Consider the following 16475-nt stretch of genomic DNA (forward strand, 5'->3'; position numbering starts at 1 on the left):
TCAAAACTGCAGCTGGTCTCCTCCAGAATCATCCATACAATGGAGTTGGATTTACTGATGCTTCATGGAAGAAAATTTTACTAGGGCATAGAAGAGAGACACTTTTCTATTTTAACTCACTTGGCTCTAAAAAAGAAAAATAAAGAGGAAAATAAAGAAGAAATACAGCCCCCCTCTTTCCCTTTTTACATAAATATTGGATCTGAGCACTTTAGGCTCCTAAGATGTTAAAAATAGGAAATAATATGAAGTCTGTGTGCTGCATCTTTTATCAAAGCCCTTTATAAACATCAAAACCAGCTCCTCTGCACTCTTTTATACTTTCCTGCTGTCACTCACAATTCATAAAAGGGGTATACAGAGATACAAAGGGTAAGGCACTTTCCAGTACTGTCACAGACAGTCTGGGACAAAAAAACAGCTTTTCCTTAAAGCTCTGAAATCTAAGAGCAATTTTATGACATAATGTCACTTTTAGCACAAGAGATGAATAATAGATATTCAAAATATAATAACACTTTCATAAGTAAACAATGCTTTGCAGTGTCAAAGCTTTTCAGCAGCAGTGTCAAGCCTTTGCAGAAGGATCAACAGTGCAATCACTGAGCACCACCAGGAAGCAAACACTGCAAGAACACACACGTTTAACCAAAAGCAGAGTCTCTCTGGCCAAACTCCATCTACCTTCTCTAGAGACACACATCCAGATCCCTTCTACAAAAAAAGGGAGGTAGGGAGATTAACAAGGAGACCCCTTACACCTAAACTCAACTCTGACCCTGCCATCTCTGAGAGACGAGTGATAAATACAAATCTCCTCCCCACCTGAAAGATGAGCCAGCTTACACTCACCTATATTCAAGAGATATGAGCATTAATTAACTCCAACATTAAAAAAACACATTTGAAAGGTGATAGCTGCTAGAATATTCATGACTCCTACCCAGCCTGTTTATGTAACTGGATATGAAGCAAATCCTCCACATAAACCATGGCAAACCTGACAGCATCATTTACCTGTTCAGAATCTTTTCCACAGAAGGCAAATTCCATAACTTGTGGTCACCACTATTTTCTTTCCTGCCCTTCACATAAGAGTTAAGAATTCATAGGGAGGAAGTGATAAACCCATGATAAAAAAAATTCCAGTGAAGTGTCGGCATTATCCTAACCAAAAAAGAATTTCCTCCTTAGTCATCCACAGGCAGGGTAAGCCAGCTCCCCCACGAACTATAGAACAGGGGAAAAGTGCTTATCTGGGAAATTACTTCTCTTCCTAGTACCTCAGAATCTCATTTTTAAGCAGGGCAAAGGTCAAATGAAAACCACCTGATGGTGATGCAAATGGAGCCCTGGATAAAACTGCCCAGAGGCCACCACAAAGGGCTGCTCTTTGCAAAAAGCTTAATGAAAGCCAAGAGATGGTGCCAGTGGGGAGCATGATGGCAATTCTGCATCCATGTGCCACAAGAATGCTGCCAGGGGCAGGAGGCCACATCCAAGCTGTGGAGGGGCCCAAGCCAGGGCAGTGCAGGGTCTCCAGCATCACTCAGCTCCCCAGGGAATGCCCCCAGCCAGGCAAACTGGGCTACTGAGCCTGGGCTGGAGATACACTTCTAATTGGGACAGTAAGAGATCCACCTTCCAGAGGCACCAGGGCAGGAATGCAGCTGTGCTTCATCCCCCAACTTGTCCACAATAATCATTATAAATATAGGCACTTTTTTTTGTTGTACACATTCAGACCCCATTTCTGCTGCTGGAGCCTCAGGTCTCTAATCTGACCTCCTGGCTTTGACACTGCAAAAATAAAGAGAAGGCAGTACAATGATGGTACCCTGCAAAAGCAGAGCCAGCAAAATCACAAGATACCCAAAACAGTGCCAGGGAAAAACCAGGAGGCTGGGTTTGGTTCCAGCTCAGGAAACACCCTGAGAATAAAATATTGCCCAAAATGGCATTTTGTGTTTCTGAACTGGGCTCCAGACATCAGGACAAGAAGATTAGGCAGATGCCCTCCCATGGTGGCAGACTGGCCTCATAGCAGCTGCTCCTGGCTCGGCAGTTTTTGCCTGCTGCCCTATGTAAGCAACCAAACCAGCTTGGAGATGACTGAAGTTTAATCAGAAACTCTTCACATCATGCCCTGTTCATAGCTTTGGGACAGTGCAAATCCTGCCACCTCTACCAAGACCCCTCCAAGGGCCTCTCACAGCCCTGGGATGGCAGCCAGCTTTGGAGGCTTTACATTTTCGTGGCATGAGACAAATTTCACTAAGAGTTCCTCAATGCTAATCCACATAACGCTGCCCAGCAGCTGGGAGCACAAGAAAACAGCCTGTCCACACCTTCAGTTCTGCACAGAACCCCTCAAAGCAGCACAGAGGATTCAGAAGCTGAGCAGACACCTCTTGCTTTCTTGCTGGCATTAACAATATGTATCGTGATAGGTCACTGCTTCTTCGACACCTGAAGAGCACAGTAAGGCAGCAGATAGTTCAGTATTAACTTGGCACAGTAAGTCAGCACCTTCAGATGCAGGCTGTCTTGGAAAAGCAAAGATCACACATAAAGATTTTTATTCTGAAAGTAATGACTGGGATGCTTTGGTTAATACAAAATTCCAAGCAAGGTCATAAAGCAATCAATAGAGAATCATTAAAGACATACTAGGAGGATTATTCTAGATATTTAAAAATATATAAATATTTATTTACTTATATAAATATATAAATAAGCAGATATATGGCCTAATGTATCCCCAATTACCTGCCCTGCAGTAAGGGCACAAAGTTTGAGCACAAATGGCATTCGTTAATAAGTGCCCCAAAGGGGGCACAGCCCTTAAGAAGAGAAAATGCATGCTGCAAAAGGGATTGATGTTCTTAGCATAAACTCAGGACTGAGATCCACCAATAATTTGCTTTGCTTGTGTCAAACTTTCACTGCTTCAATGAACAAAAGTCAGCTTGTGCAGGATAAGCACAGGTGGATCATAATCCTTCACCCTGGGCATGCTCTCCTCCAAACTCCCCAAGCAAGACAGGGGAAGAAAGATCAAAGCACAATTTCAGCATTGCCAGCTTCAGCATTTTCCTTGAGCAAAGGAAGATGTGAATCCAAAGATTCAGCTGTAAATATTTTAAAAGTGGCAAATGGACCTTTGGCAGCCAAAATAAGAATCTTTAAAAGCACTAGCATTTGCTGCCCCCAGCCCTCACAAATCCAGCCTGCTGAAGTGGTAAGTGAGGCTGCCCACAAACTGAAAACTGAAACTAGCTTCAGCCCCAATTCCAAAAAACCTGGAAGTAATTTTAGAAGCAGGAAACCATCAAGCAAGAGACAGCACCTGTAGATTAAAACCTCTTCCTCTGTTAGTCTTCAACACATTTGACTCACAAAACCATAAAGAAAGTAAGACTCCCTTAAAAAAGCCTCATTGTCAAAATTTTTTATAGGAGGTTATATTTTATCCTTAAACCAATAAATACTTGCAATTCCTTAATTTGCTGCCAGGTGGGGAGAGATTTAAAAACTTCTGCAAACCTGCAATTTCAGTACTGGTCTGTGCTGGGCACTGAAAAATTCCACTGGGGTGAGAGTGAGAGGGGTTAGTCATGACAAGAACATCCCTGCAATGTGCCAGGGCTGCTTTTCACTGTCATCCAACCATCCTTAAAACTGACTTAGACCATCAGTGATTTTTATAATCAGTTATGTGCTTTTGAAACACACACCCACATACATAACCCTCACAGGCAGCCAAATAGAAGCTTTATGGTTCTTCTTTTATTATTATTAATGACATGCATCTGTGTCCAGACCAACCCCCTAAAGGACATTGTGATCCAAGGATCTGCAACCTCACTCAAAGCAAACTTTTGCTACTTTACCAGCAAATATCTTGAATGCTAATGGAGTTTATCTCTTAATTAGCACCTAGGGAAGCAGCTGGCAGCCCCCCTGCCTGATGCTCACACTGACCAACAGCAAAGCCCTTAAATTACTTACCCTCTGAAGATGCCCTCACATCTATGAGACCTGCTCTGAAGAAAACCTGAGATGATTCTTCCTCCCCGTAAAGGACAGCTGCACATCTACAAGTGAAACATTCCCAGCCAAGCTCTAATTCTTGGGCCACCCCCAGGTACCCCAGGTGTGCCACATGCCTGCCACGTGTGTGTGACTAGTCAGTCACACTGCAAGGGGCAATGCAGAACACAAAATTCAGGGTACATCTACCGTGGCTTTCCTCCTTGCTCGCTGGGCGTGCAGACCCTACAATGCAGAGGTCAAGCACCCTGGGGCTGTTCTGGGTTATCCAGGACACAGACAGGTTTTGTTCAGTGTCCAGAAGCACCAAAGAGCCTGGCAACACCAGAGCAGAGCAAGTGTTGCCTCATTCACTCCCAGTTGCTTATAAAAGATAAACCTCATTCCACTGCAACATGCTGCTGACAAAGGACCTTTTCACATTTGCAGCAACAAGAGATCTCGTTTGCAATGTCTTTATCAAACAGCTGGCCACAAAAAGAAAAAAAAGGGAAAAAAAGGATTTTAAGTATCAGTTCTATTTGCTTTAGTTGTAGATAAACTGAACAACTGGAATTGATGTGTCTTTCTTGGGTCCTTTAGAAGTTTTAAGGAGCTAGTTAATAAAAAAACACAGGGGATTTTGGTGATGGGAAAACTGCTCATTCAGATTAAGGAAGGAAAACGGAAAACTACCTGCAAATGAAGAGCTGGTTCCAGGGCAGGTCTCTGCAGCAGAGCACCAAGTCCCTGTGAACAGGGAAGAAGGTCTGGCCCTGCTGGGCTGAGCCTGCAGGCAGTGCTACAGGAGAAGCTCTGCCCTGGCACATGAGCACACTGCACGGACCCATGGACCATCCCTCCAGCCTGGCAGGATGCTGCTCTCCACCTCCAAGCCCAAATCCCTGCTGTTAGCTCCAGCCAGTCTTACAAGCATAGCAAGCACCTGACTTTGCTCACTGACAAACCAAAGAACATCTTTATCCCCAATCTTTTTCTACCATCTCCATCTGGCCTACAAGTCACAGTCAAACTGAAGCATGAGGCAACTGATTATGTTTCCCACTAAACATGCTCCATCCACCTCATTTCCTTCCTTTGATGAAAAATTGTGCTTACAAAGCAAGAAGATGAAACTTTTAATGCCTCACAAATGCTGAGGGAAAAGCAGAATAAATGTACAGCAAAGCATTTTCAGCCCTTTTCCTTCAGTGCCTCCTCTCTGCATAGTAAAAATAAATGTTAGAGACTTTTTTTGTCTACCCTGTGGATGGAGAGATATGTTCAACACACCAGCATACCTGAGCACTTGACCAAACCATCACAAGTGCCAAAAAGAAATAATTTTCACAGCAAATTGACACCCACAGACACCAAAACAATGATTCAATTCTCTGATAGAAAGAATGGGGAAAAAAGATTGCCACCTTCACAAAAACATTTAATTCATTGTAAATGACTCTAAAAATGCAAATTTGGTTGTTATCACTAGTGCTGTTGAGTTATACACATCTATATGGAAAAGGAATAGCTTAATTTTAGAGCTAAAGGCATCTCCTTTTTTATGGAGTAAGTCATCCTAAAAATTATGTTCTTCAACAGAAATTCTGTTGAACTAAGAAAAGAAAAAATGGATTTAACACTTGAGTCATCTTTTTTGAAATGAGACAATGAAGCCTGATAAGCTGATCCACACATGGCTGATGGCAGCTGTGGGTTACAAACACAGCTGCCCAAGAGTCCTGGAGGATCCAGGTGGAGGAACAAAGAGCATCAAATCCATCTTTCCTCATGTATGAGGCTATGGTTGGTCATAAAAACCTTCAGAAGCTGAAACCACTGCTGCATGAGAACCTACACCTCAAACTGGGTCTGTTCCAACAAAAAGCAAAGCCACCTTCAGAGTATGGCACCAGGGACTCTGGAAGGTCTTACCTTTAGCAGAAACTAGTAAGGCAAAAAAAAAAAAAAGACTGAACTGAAGATCAAGAAAGCAAACTGGGCAGTCAATGAGAAAACCATTTACATACCTGCTGGACAGGAGTGCTGCTGCCCTGGAAAAACTCTGGGAGAAGAGAACATATCTTCCAGCTGGGTAAAGCAATGGCTCCATCTCAAGAAGATGCATGGGGAGGTATTCCAGTAAGTGACTGTACGCTATAATCCTCAGGGCACGGCCACAAATGACATAGAGTGACCCAGGAAAAAACAGGGTAGAAAGATGGTAGAAACTTCCAGATGCTTTTATCCACAGCCAGCATTCTCCAGAGGGTTCTGTGGGTCCATATGTCCATGCATCTCATGCTCCCCATGCTCCTAAAAATCCTCTGGAGCTACGAAAAGGACCAGACTGCCAGACTCCAAACGTTATTCCAGACCAGTGGGACACATGGGGTTGGGACCTTCAGAGAGAAGAAAGGGATAGGCCATTACACAACAGCTCTTACCATGTGGGACAAGGTTTATTCCCACAGAAACTCCTATCTTTTGATTTATTTTTGCACAGAAGGAAGGTTGTAAGTGGTTTCTTTTTCTTTCCTTTGTTAATTTGCATGATTTATTTAAATCAATGTAACAGTGAGCATAGGCACAGCATGCAGCACCACCTCCAGATGCCCCACTGGTTCTAGGTGATGAGAAAGGAGAAGCCAACAACTGTAAGAAGTTCTCACCTAACCAACAGATCTTTCCAAACCTCTTATTTTTCTTTTTGTCAGGTGAAAGTAGAAAGTTTTCTTTCCCTCTCGTTTTTTCCACACCTTCTAAACCTAATGAGTTATTTTCACTGCCAGAGAAGAGAAGTCTGGAAAGGGTTGTAGGGCAGCAGGTCAGCAGCACCATCTGCCCTCCTGACTCCAGGGGAAAACTGTCCAGCATCAGTACAATCACACCCTCAGCAACCCACAGCAAGGTCTGGCACAGCCCATCAGTGACACAGCAGAAACACCAGCTCCTCAGTGCCACAGCCCAGTGTGACCCCTGACCAGACAGAGCCACACTTCCCACCTCCACTTTCAGAGAAAATAAACACATCCCAGCAAAGTGGCTCCAAATACCCCTGGAATTACTCATAAAGATTCTAGTATTTGATGTATATAAACCCATCATGATCTGGGGGGTTTGGCTTGTTTGTTTTTTCAGTTCTTTTAATCTGATCTTACTAATTGTGCTGGAAGTAGAGCTGCTGGGATTTTTGTTTGTTGTTTTAAAATATGAAAGCTGTCACATAAACACAGGCAAGTGCCAGGCCCAGATATAATGCCCAGCAAGTGCTGAAAGGAAACTCAATAACTCATTGGCCGACATTGCTTTCTAGTTCATCTGTAAAAAGAAAACAGCAGAGAGCAGCTGAGAGCCAAAAGAGGCTTTTTCACTTCGTTTTAGCTGCAGAAGCACAGGAAGGTGATAACATTGTGTGTAATGTAACCAAGCAAAGGAGTAATGAAAGTGCAAGCAAATAGATCAAATAGGACTGGGTTAAGGAAAAGGTGTGATAACCATTTGTTTTGCTAATTGTGTCAATAAAGTCCTATCTACCCTCAAACAGCGGAAACGTCATCAGCTATTTAAAAGGGAAAAATCAAGTGAATAATTAAATGTACAAAAGTGTGCCCGATTTTTTCCCCAGATGTTCTCTTTAAAGGGTTGATTAGGGGAACCACATGTTTATTTGAAATAAAATTCCACTGACTTTGATCATGTTAGTCACCTCACATACCAAATCTACTTTGAACCAAAACTTCTTCCCTTGGGATAACAATCAAAATTGCCTTCTCTGCAGGAAAGATGCACCATTACCTTAGCACAACCCAGGCTAAGCAGGCTCCTGGGGACACCCACAAAAATCTGGTGTCTCTGCAACGTGTTTTTGTTGTTACAAAACCCAGCATGCAAATCGGTACAAGGCAACTGGAAGTCCACAGACAGGCTCTCAGATGAAACTGCACTTGAAGTCTGATAATTCGTGGAAAAGAAATCTGAATTGCCTTGTCCTTGCTTCTAGTGTTTTTCCAGTGATGGGGAGGGTTAGGAAATTAAATATTCCCTAACTTCCCCCCAGTTAAATGAACTGAAGCTGAAGAAGGTCTGACCCAATTCCCTGAGCTGATGAAAACGTTTTGGAAAAGGATTTGAATCTCTCAAAAAAACTCCCATTACACAGCCAATCTCAGTCACTCTGATAACTATATAACATGGGAAATGCCTGTAAAACCTATTTCTCTACAGCAAAAATACCTGCCCAAAATCCTCGAGCTAACTGTTTTCTCCATAAACCAATTACCTGTAAAATATGAGCATGCAAACAGAGCTGGATTTCTGTTTCCAGAGAAATGAGGCTTGTCCCACCAACCCAGCCCCTTGCTGTGCTGTGCCTGAACACCAGCAGGGCTTTTTCTCCAGGCTCCAACAGGGATGTGTCAATATGTACTTTGCTCAGCTCTCCTGGGAGAGGAGCCCAGCAGCCCTTACTGTCCAACAAGCGAAAACGTAATTTTTTTTGTTTTCTATCTTTTATATCTCTCCCTATGTCTCATATCCCTCACCACCCACAGCACTGCCATCATCAGTCTCCAAGGCCAGCTGGATGGCAGAAGGACTTGTGGGCTATGCAGTGACCAGCATCTTGCATAAGTTATGTTTTTACATCAACATATGGGCAGATGATTAATGTTCATTCTACGCATCTTCCTTTGTGGTATGGAGGAACCTCAGTACCTTCCATCCCCCAATGTAAGAAGACACTGTCTCATTGCTACCCTGTTTGAGAGGCAGATGAAATTCAAATTCTTGTGCCCAGCACATGCCTGAAAAAACAACTTTCCAGTTCCCTGGACTCTAACCTTAAAATGTGCCAGATCTTTAAGACTGAGGACATTGCCTGCTGGAAAGAACATCTCTCCAGCTCACTCTATTCTGCTTTCCCCTCAAACTGGAGAGTCTTCCTTGCAGACTGTCCATGAATGTTTGGTCACCAACAGTTTAGGTCTTGCCCTTAACAGCTCACTGAAGGTCAAGCAGTAGGCTGGCAGCAAAGCCCTGAAGTGCATCCAGAATTTTCAAGTCATGGGACAGCACTTGAAAAACACATTCATCTTGCCCATCCCTTGACAAGAACTAACTCCATTACTTGTTCACAAGAAGGGTTGAATCATTCACTCACAGAAACAGCAGGACTGAGCACATATCAGCTGTGAGCAAACAAGGCATCACCCCCAGCACGAGAGAAACACCCAGAGCAGCACCACGGCTCCTCTCCAAGGGCAGCAAGAACCTGTCAGCACCAGCTGTAGGAAACCAGCAATGAGCAAAGTGTGCCCTGCAATACAGAGATCCCAAATGATTAATAAATACACAAAAATAGTTAAGAGACTTGTTCCTCATTAGTTGAAAAATATTTGAGGAAGAGAAAAGGAGTCCCACCTGCTAAATTTTGAATGTTAAAGAGTCCCAAGTGCAATGTCTCATTTCTAAAAACAAGGGATGTTTTCTGTGCCTATGTTTTCCTTGAAGGAAAGGGCTGGGTTTTTTACACTCTAACATGTTCATTACAACCCAGCCATGTGAGTTAAATGCAGTAAGGGACCTGTTAAACCTCATGATCACTGCAGTAAGCTTCAGCAGTGACTTTATTATGGACAAGAATGCAATTGGGGCATTCATGTCTGGTGCTCCTGCCACCAGGCACTGTGAGCAGTATGTGCTCAGTTTGCCAACACCAAAATCCCCACCTAAACACAAGGTAAGCATCCCGAAACAGCTTTGTTACATCCTCATGCAGAAGAGTATCTTTAGATAGAGACTGCTTATCAAGGTCAATGTTACCCAGCAGAGAATAAAAGGAAAAAAAAAAGAAAACAATTTAACCTTTCTGTTTTTCAATAAATTCTCCAGCAAATGGCTGCAGGTGTATTTCCTGAAAGGCAGCAGTTTGCTGCCATGAGTATCTCAGCTACCACGAGGGATTGCATTTCTCCTGATTTAGTGAGCCAAAGCAGGCTCAGCACCACCCTGGAAGAAGGAAGAGGACATGATGAGGCCCAGATTGTTCCCTGCAATAACATCCAGCTGATGAATCAGCTCAAACCACCTCCAAAACCTCTCCTTGGCTTCCTGTTCTTAGGCACGAAATTTTAGAAGAGCTATAGACTGAATCTGACATAGCAGTGAGGGTGGCAAAATCAGGGAGTTCCAGGTCAATAGGATTTGTGTTTTGTACCAGTGAGGAAATATGAACTTGGTTTGCTTTATGGAATTATGAAAGGACACCAGTTAACACTCTCTTCTATCAAGTGCCCATAGTATTTATGTCCTTATGAAAGATAAATAAACATAAACAATTATTTCCCAAAGAAACAGAGAAAAAAATTTGAAGGCTGCTGTGCCTTTTCCTCCCAACTCAGCAAGTTTTTGGAGTAACCTGGCTGCTTCTGAGGGCTTCACAAGCTTGGCCAATATTTCAAAGGCAGTCCCTAGAGCTGGGGCTTTTAAAGAAAAAGCAGCTATGGCTGGGACATGATTAAGGAGGGGAGGGCACTTTGCAGATGCTCCCCCAGTCTGTGACCAGACAAACACACGTGCACATCCAAAGCCTGAGTATTTGAGGAAAACAGGATGGAGGCAAGAACCATTTATCTTGCCCACTCCACCCATCCTAAAAATCAGTTATTTTCTGGGAACTCCAATGAAAAGGGGAGGGTTGAAAAAGGAAGCACAGAAGGATTGCCTGGTAGATTGGGAATTCCAACCTACACTCTGCCAAAGATGCATTGTTTGGTAATGCATAAAGTGCAACATAAAAATGCCTCCAAGAACTCTTGCAACAGCTTCACAATGAAGTGTACATTTTAAAATGTAAGTCTAGCTATTCCACTGAAGGTATCATTACACAAATTTGTGTCCTTCGCATCCATCCAGGACTCCTCAGCCACACTTGGGATGGGCTGCCCACCAACCTGAACCAATACCCAAGGCACCAACAGGCTGTGTATTTACAGCTTGAGTTCTTACACAAAATGCAGGTCATGACTATGCTCTTCTGACTTCACAAAATGACTCCACATGAGGATCCCAAGCTGGGATGCTACAATTTGAAGCACTGCTGAGATGCTTTACAATTAACCCCCTTCTTTTAACCATTTTTGAAGACAAAAAGCAAAAATCTTACAATCTGACATTTTAAGAATTTAATGTCACCTTGGACCATTTTCAAAGCAAAATTTCATAACCTGCTTCTCCATCTGCACCAACTGACACAGATACATTAAGAGAAAAAAATCTTGAAACCGTTCCCTATGGAGAAGTGGGGGAGATACTTTCCTGATAAGTCACAGACTGTTACATAAAAAGACCAAAGGAACAAACTGTAAGATAAATATTAACTTGCCTTCTTATAGTATTCAAGACATGAATGTTTTCCAACTTGGGTGATAGTACCAAAAAAAAAAATATCTATGCCATGCTATCAATATCACCTCTAGTATGGAACACATCATTCCACATATCGTCCTCTTGGAAAAATATGTTTTACAATGAACTGAAGTGTGTGATTCTTAAGAGATACTGGATTGCCTCCCCCAGAAAAACTGAAAGGTCACAGAAAAGGTCCCCAAAGAAGGACCATTTAAGCCTTGAACCACTTGAAGCTCAAGACAATGACCACGTTTCTGATGCAATCAGGCTCCTTGGGTAGGAGGAACATCCACATGGATCACTTATGGATTCAAGAGTGTGGGATGCTCAGTTATAGACACATAAAAAAACCAGTCTGCTGCCAAACACTGACGGCACAAGATGCACATCAGGGGAAAATCAGACCTGCAGATCCACTGAAGTGGACACAGTACTGCAAGGGACAGCACTTCAGGATAGCACTTCATGGCTCCTGCTCTCCCAGGAGACTGCGCATTCTGGCTTAAAAGGTGTTTTTTAGAAATGCTGGTCCCAAGGCTGATCTTGCAGAGAAAAGTTGAAACCCTTCAAGTGCATGACAGAATGGATTTTTGCACTTTTTTTGTTTGCTTTTTTAAAACAGGCTTTAAATTATATCTATACTAACTTGAACTACTTGAACTACAGCAGGAAATCAAGAATTATGAATCAAAATGAAAGTCAGGTTCCCACAGCTGGGTGAAGGGGAGGTCCTTCCATCCTACTGTTCACATCCAGGTGGGTACCATGTCACCTCCCATGCTGGCAGCAGGCTCAAGCAGGAGCTCATTCTTTACCCTGACCCCTCATGCAGGCACAGGGCAGCTCTGCCACCAGTGGCTCTCCCACCATCCCATGTCCAGCACCAAGGAGCTGCAGGTGCCCTCACAGGTATGACACAGAGCTGCTGCTCCATCTCCAGAGCTGCTCCTCTACACACACTGCATATCAGCACACAACCCAGTGCCAGGTTCCCTTGCTGAGCACTGCTGCAGTTCACAGAAAACTAGGAAAATTCACTGCAAGCTTGATTTGTGCCTTGGCCAAAATGAACCACAGCTCCCCAGACTGGGCTAGGTCACCATGAACCATCCTGGCTTCCCAGAGCAGGGCTCAGTCAGAACCCTGCTGACACTTTTTGCTACCTTTTGTTTATGATTTCCAGTCTATGGCATTAATTACCAGTTTACAATGAAAAGAAAGAAAAATCACTATGCCAGCTGCACAAATAATCCTCCTGCTCATTACATTTTCAGTTCTTTATCTTAGACCTATTCTTCAAGCCTTCAGGATCTAGGCTGTCACCATATAGGCTAACAACACGCTTTGTAATCAAATAAATGCTGAAATTCTCACACGACTACATCACTCCAGGAGCAAAGGAGTTGTGTTAAAATTATAAAAGTGGCTAACAGAGAGATTAATTGAATGCTATTAAAAAAAAAATAAAAAAAACACAGAACAGAAGACACCAGCCCCTTACTCTACAAAGATAAAACAGATCAACTCCAGGCAGTTGACATTTGCTTTCATCAACCCCCCATCAGTGCAGCCTCCTGAAATGCCTCTATTAAAATGGATTTGCAAATGTCCCCATTTATGCCATCACTGTCCTCATTTATGCCATCTATGCTGCCCCTGCTTCAGCTCCAGAAAGGCAGCACTGGGATGACAGGCTTGGTCCTCCGAAGCACTGGAGGGACAAAACTGAGCCAATGGCTCCAGTGCTGGTGAAGTTTGGTCCCTGTGGCACTGGACCTACACAGTGCCAGCCCCACAAGCACCAAACTGATTTGCTGCCAAAAGGGGACATTTCTGAGCCCCTCTCTGTATCCCTCTGGATCTCAACTCCTCAATCCAAAGGAAACCACACACTGCTCTTGCTGGGAGCATTTATTGTGAGCAAAGCAAATCAGCACAAAGCTGCTGAGAAGCAACAAGGGGGTAAAGGCCAAGAAGGAAAAAGACATTTTTTAATGAGCTTAAGTCACCCCTTGCAGCACTGACGCATTTCCAGCTTAATATCTGGCTCCTTAAAAAGCTGAATCCTTGGTGGCTCCTCCTCATGCAAGAACAGGACAGAAGCCCAGTGGTAATGACTTTCCCTGTGCACTGTCACACTTGGCTTGAGGTCCAAGCATCCTGTGGAGCCCAGGAGAAGCCCCACGTGCTCTGGGTTTGGCACAAGGGCTCTGCAAAGGCAACTGAGGTGAACATTTCAAAACAGCACTGGCAATACCAGCACAGAAACGTTTGGCACATTAGGCTCTGTCTTCCTGTTACTCTGTTGAAAGGTCCTTCTTATTAAGGGCACATGTTCAATATTCAGTAAATAATAACAGAAAGTTAAAAGAAGCCATTAAACCAAAGCCCATGGAATGATCTTGACTCATTCCAGCTGCCAGATCGAAATAAATCCCTGCCCTGCTGTTACAGGCAGCTCAGTGATTAGGACCATCATGAGGTGAAAAAAATACTATTATTAGAAAAGATTTTGTAACAGTGCTGGACTTGACTTCATCTAAACATAGATGTTGCATTGGTTTAATTAAATCAGCATGGAAAGGTTCTATTTATTGCATCACAGTTACACTATTAAGTTACAGGCCAGGACTCATTTTTCTGCTGATATCCAAGAGTAAATCCTTTTTCTGCTGATGCAAGGATTCCTATCAGGATCTGCACTCCAGCTCTACCTGTGTTTGTGAACAGATGCTTTGCTTACCATGTTATACTCACAGAGCACTCCTGACCATGCACCAATTTAGTTTTAATTCTACTAAACAAAAACAATTCAGTCCTACCAAGTCTCTGTTCCTACCACTGTGCTTTCACCTCCATTCTTAGTGATGATTATTGCAGCCACCTCAAGAGGAAAAAATAGAAAAACAAAAAACAAGACCTCTGAAAACATGTCTGGATCCTGTATAACCCTCTCCATGTTGGTAAAACAAGCACAGAGCCATCAGGGAGCTGCAGGGAATCAGCTGTTTGTTCCTTACCCCTGCACTGCCTCCCACCAACCCTGCACCTCACACAAACAGTGCATCAGGCAGGGTCCAGCTCAGCTGCATGGATGGATAACCTCCCCAGGATGGAGGTTACCTATTACTGTATAAAATAATCCCCATTATTTTGATGCCTGAATGTGCTCACAAATTCAACTAACCTTCCTGTAACCCGGATATTTCTAAATTTTTATTCCAGGACTGACGAAGTATAGCACCTCTTCTCACTCATTTATTGCTAACAATATTCTTATTTTAATCATGTCTAGGCTCTTAAATACTTAATGGTATGATTTTCTGAAAAGCTTATGCACTGTGAGAAAAATAAGGGAAAAAGAAGGGCTTGTTTTATCACTACATTAGCATCTAAAGGCAACAAAGGAATTCCTAGCTACATACCACTTGCTGTATGTTAATCAGTTAAATAGTGTATTTGCATACAAAAGGTGTGAGACTCAGGAGAACTTACAGTTACAGAATCAGAGATTCACAGAATGGTTTGGGTTGGAAGGGACCTTTAAAGGTCATCTAGTGTAACCCTCCAAAGAGCAGGGGCATCTTCAACTCCATCAGATTGCTCACATCATCATAGTCACATTCATCCATGTTTTCAGTGCAAAAGTTCTCTTCTCTTTTGCAGGGATGATGCTGCCCTGGAGAGTGCAGGGTTCTCCATCCACACACCCCAGTTTGGCACTTCTGTCCTGTCTGCTCTGCCACAGCCCCATTGATAGAAAGAAACACTGCCACTCCTCCAAAGGTGGCAATGCAGGTGAGTGCTATTTGACTGCTCAAAAAAAAAAAAAAAAAAAAAAAAAAAAGCCCTAGGGTCAGATGAAGCTGTTTAAACATCAACTTGAGCTCACTGGATAGGGAGGAAAAACCCCGAGCCTTTACAACTGGTCCTGCAGCAGTGACTGTACACCAATTCCATGGCTCTACTGCCAAGACTCAGCCAAAGCCTTCACATAGCCTCTCTGCAAGAAAGAAGGCCCACCAAGAAGTCTCCCAAACCCAGAGGAGAAGTCAGGGATGTGTTCCCTGCCGTGCAAATCCTTAACAGCAGATCCACCTGTCACTGCACCCAACTGTGAAGCTGCTGCCTTATGTCTCTCTTTCCCAAGAGCTGCTGGTGGAGAAGACCAGCCTTTCTTAAGCATCTGACTTACCCTTGCTGAGAGCAGTCCCACTTCTGCCTCTCCCTTCAATGGAGACAGGATTTCTCTGTCATGGTCCTAATCTGCTCAGAGACCGAAGATCTGCAGATGTCCATCTTTTATCACAAAGAATGGAGAGAGATCATTCAGAGTGACACTATCTTTCCACGAGTGAAGAGAAGATACTGTTAGCCCCAATTTGTAAGTCCTCAGAGCTATTTGGCTGAAATACCTGAAATAACTTCTTTCTGAAGACTGCTCATTAAGACACCCTTTTTGCCATTCTGCTTCCTAGGCTGAATTCAGTTCTCCTGGGATGATGATGCAGCAGAAATCAGTGCCCTTTCCAGACCCCTTTCCCCATTTATTTAAGATGTTAAGTGCAGAGCTGGTACTCACAGCAGATAATAGAATGTAGGACAGAATTGTTAAAGAAGGTCCAAGGTTAAAGAAGGAGGAAAGGAGAAAGGAGAAGACATCAGAACACATCAGAAGTATCATAGGAAACACATGAAGAATATAATAGGAAGCAGCATACTAGCAAAACTTCATGATTCAGAGCCAAAATCCAGCAACAATAATTAAAATGTTATAGGAGATTAAATTTAATCTTTTTTTTTCTCAAGAAGATGCCAGCTCCTGCCCTGGTTCTCTGGGAGTCGGGCTGTCAGGTCAGACACGTTTGCGGCTGATGCAAGGAGCTGTAACACTGCGGTGTCAGCGCTGCCCCTGCAGCTGACACGGTGCTCACGATCCCTGCCCGTGATCCTCAGCACAGGGAGCAGGCTGGCAGCTGCAGTGTGATGCAGCAAGGATATAAAAAGCTGAGAACTCAGCCTGGAGAGTGGCA

The 16475-nt window shown here is 43.4% G+C and overlaps 1 long non-coding RNA gene across 1 annotated transcript in view; it reads right to left on the reverse strand.

The window, feature by feature from the left end:
• The window catches only part of LOC130250270 (uncharacterized), a 58358-nt gene extending 49036 nt beyond the window's left edge, over positions 1–9322 (reverse strand). Inside the window, exons 1-2 of the long non-coding RNA XR_008839956.1 lie at positions 9194–9322; positions 6063–6434 (exon numbers count right to left, since the gene is read on the reverse strand). This is a non-coding gene — a long non-coding RNA (uncharacterized LOC130250270). The remainder of the gene's footprint in view (positions 1–6062; positions 6435–9193) is intronic.
• Between the last annotated feature and the right edge of the window lie 7153 nt (positions 9323–16475).

This window comes from Oenanthe melanoleuca, chromosome 2 (assembly GCF_029582105.1).
Source record: "Oenanthe melanoleuca isolate GR-GAL-2019-014 chromosome 2, OMel1.0, whole genome shotgun sequence".
Classification (NCBI taxonomy): Eukaryota; Metazoa; Chordata; class Aves; order Passeriformes; family Muscicapidae; genus Oenanthe; species Oenanthe melanoleuca.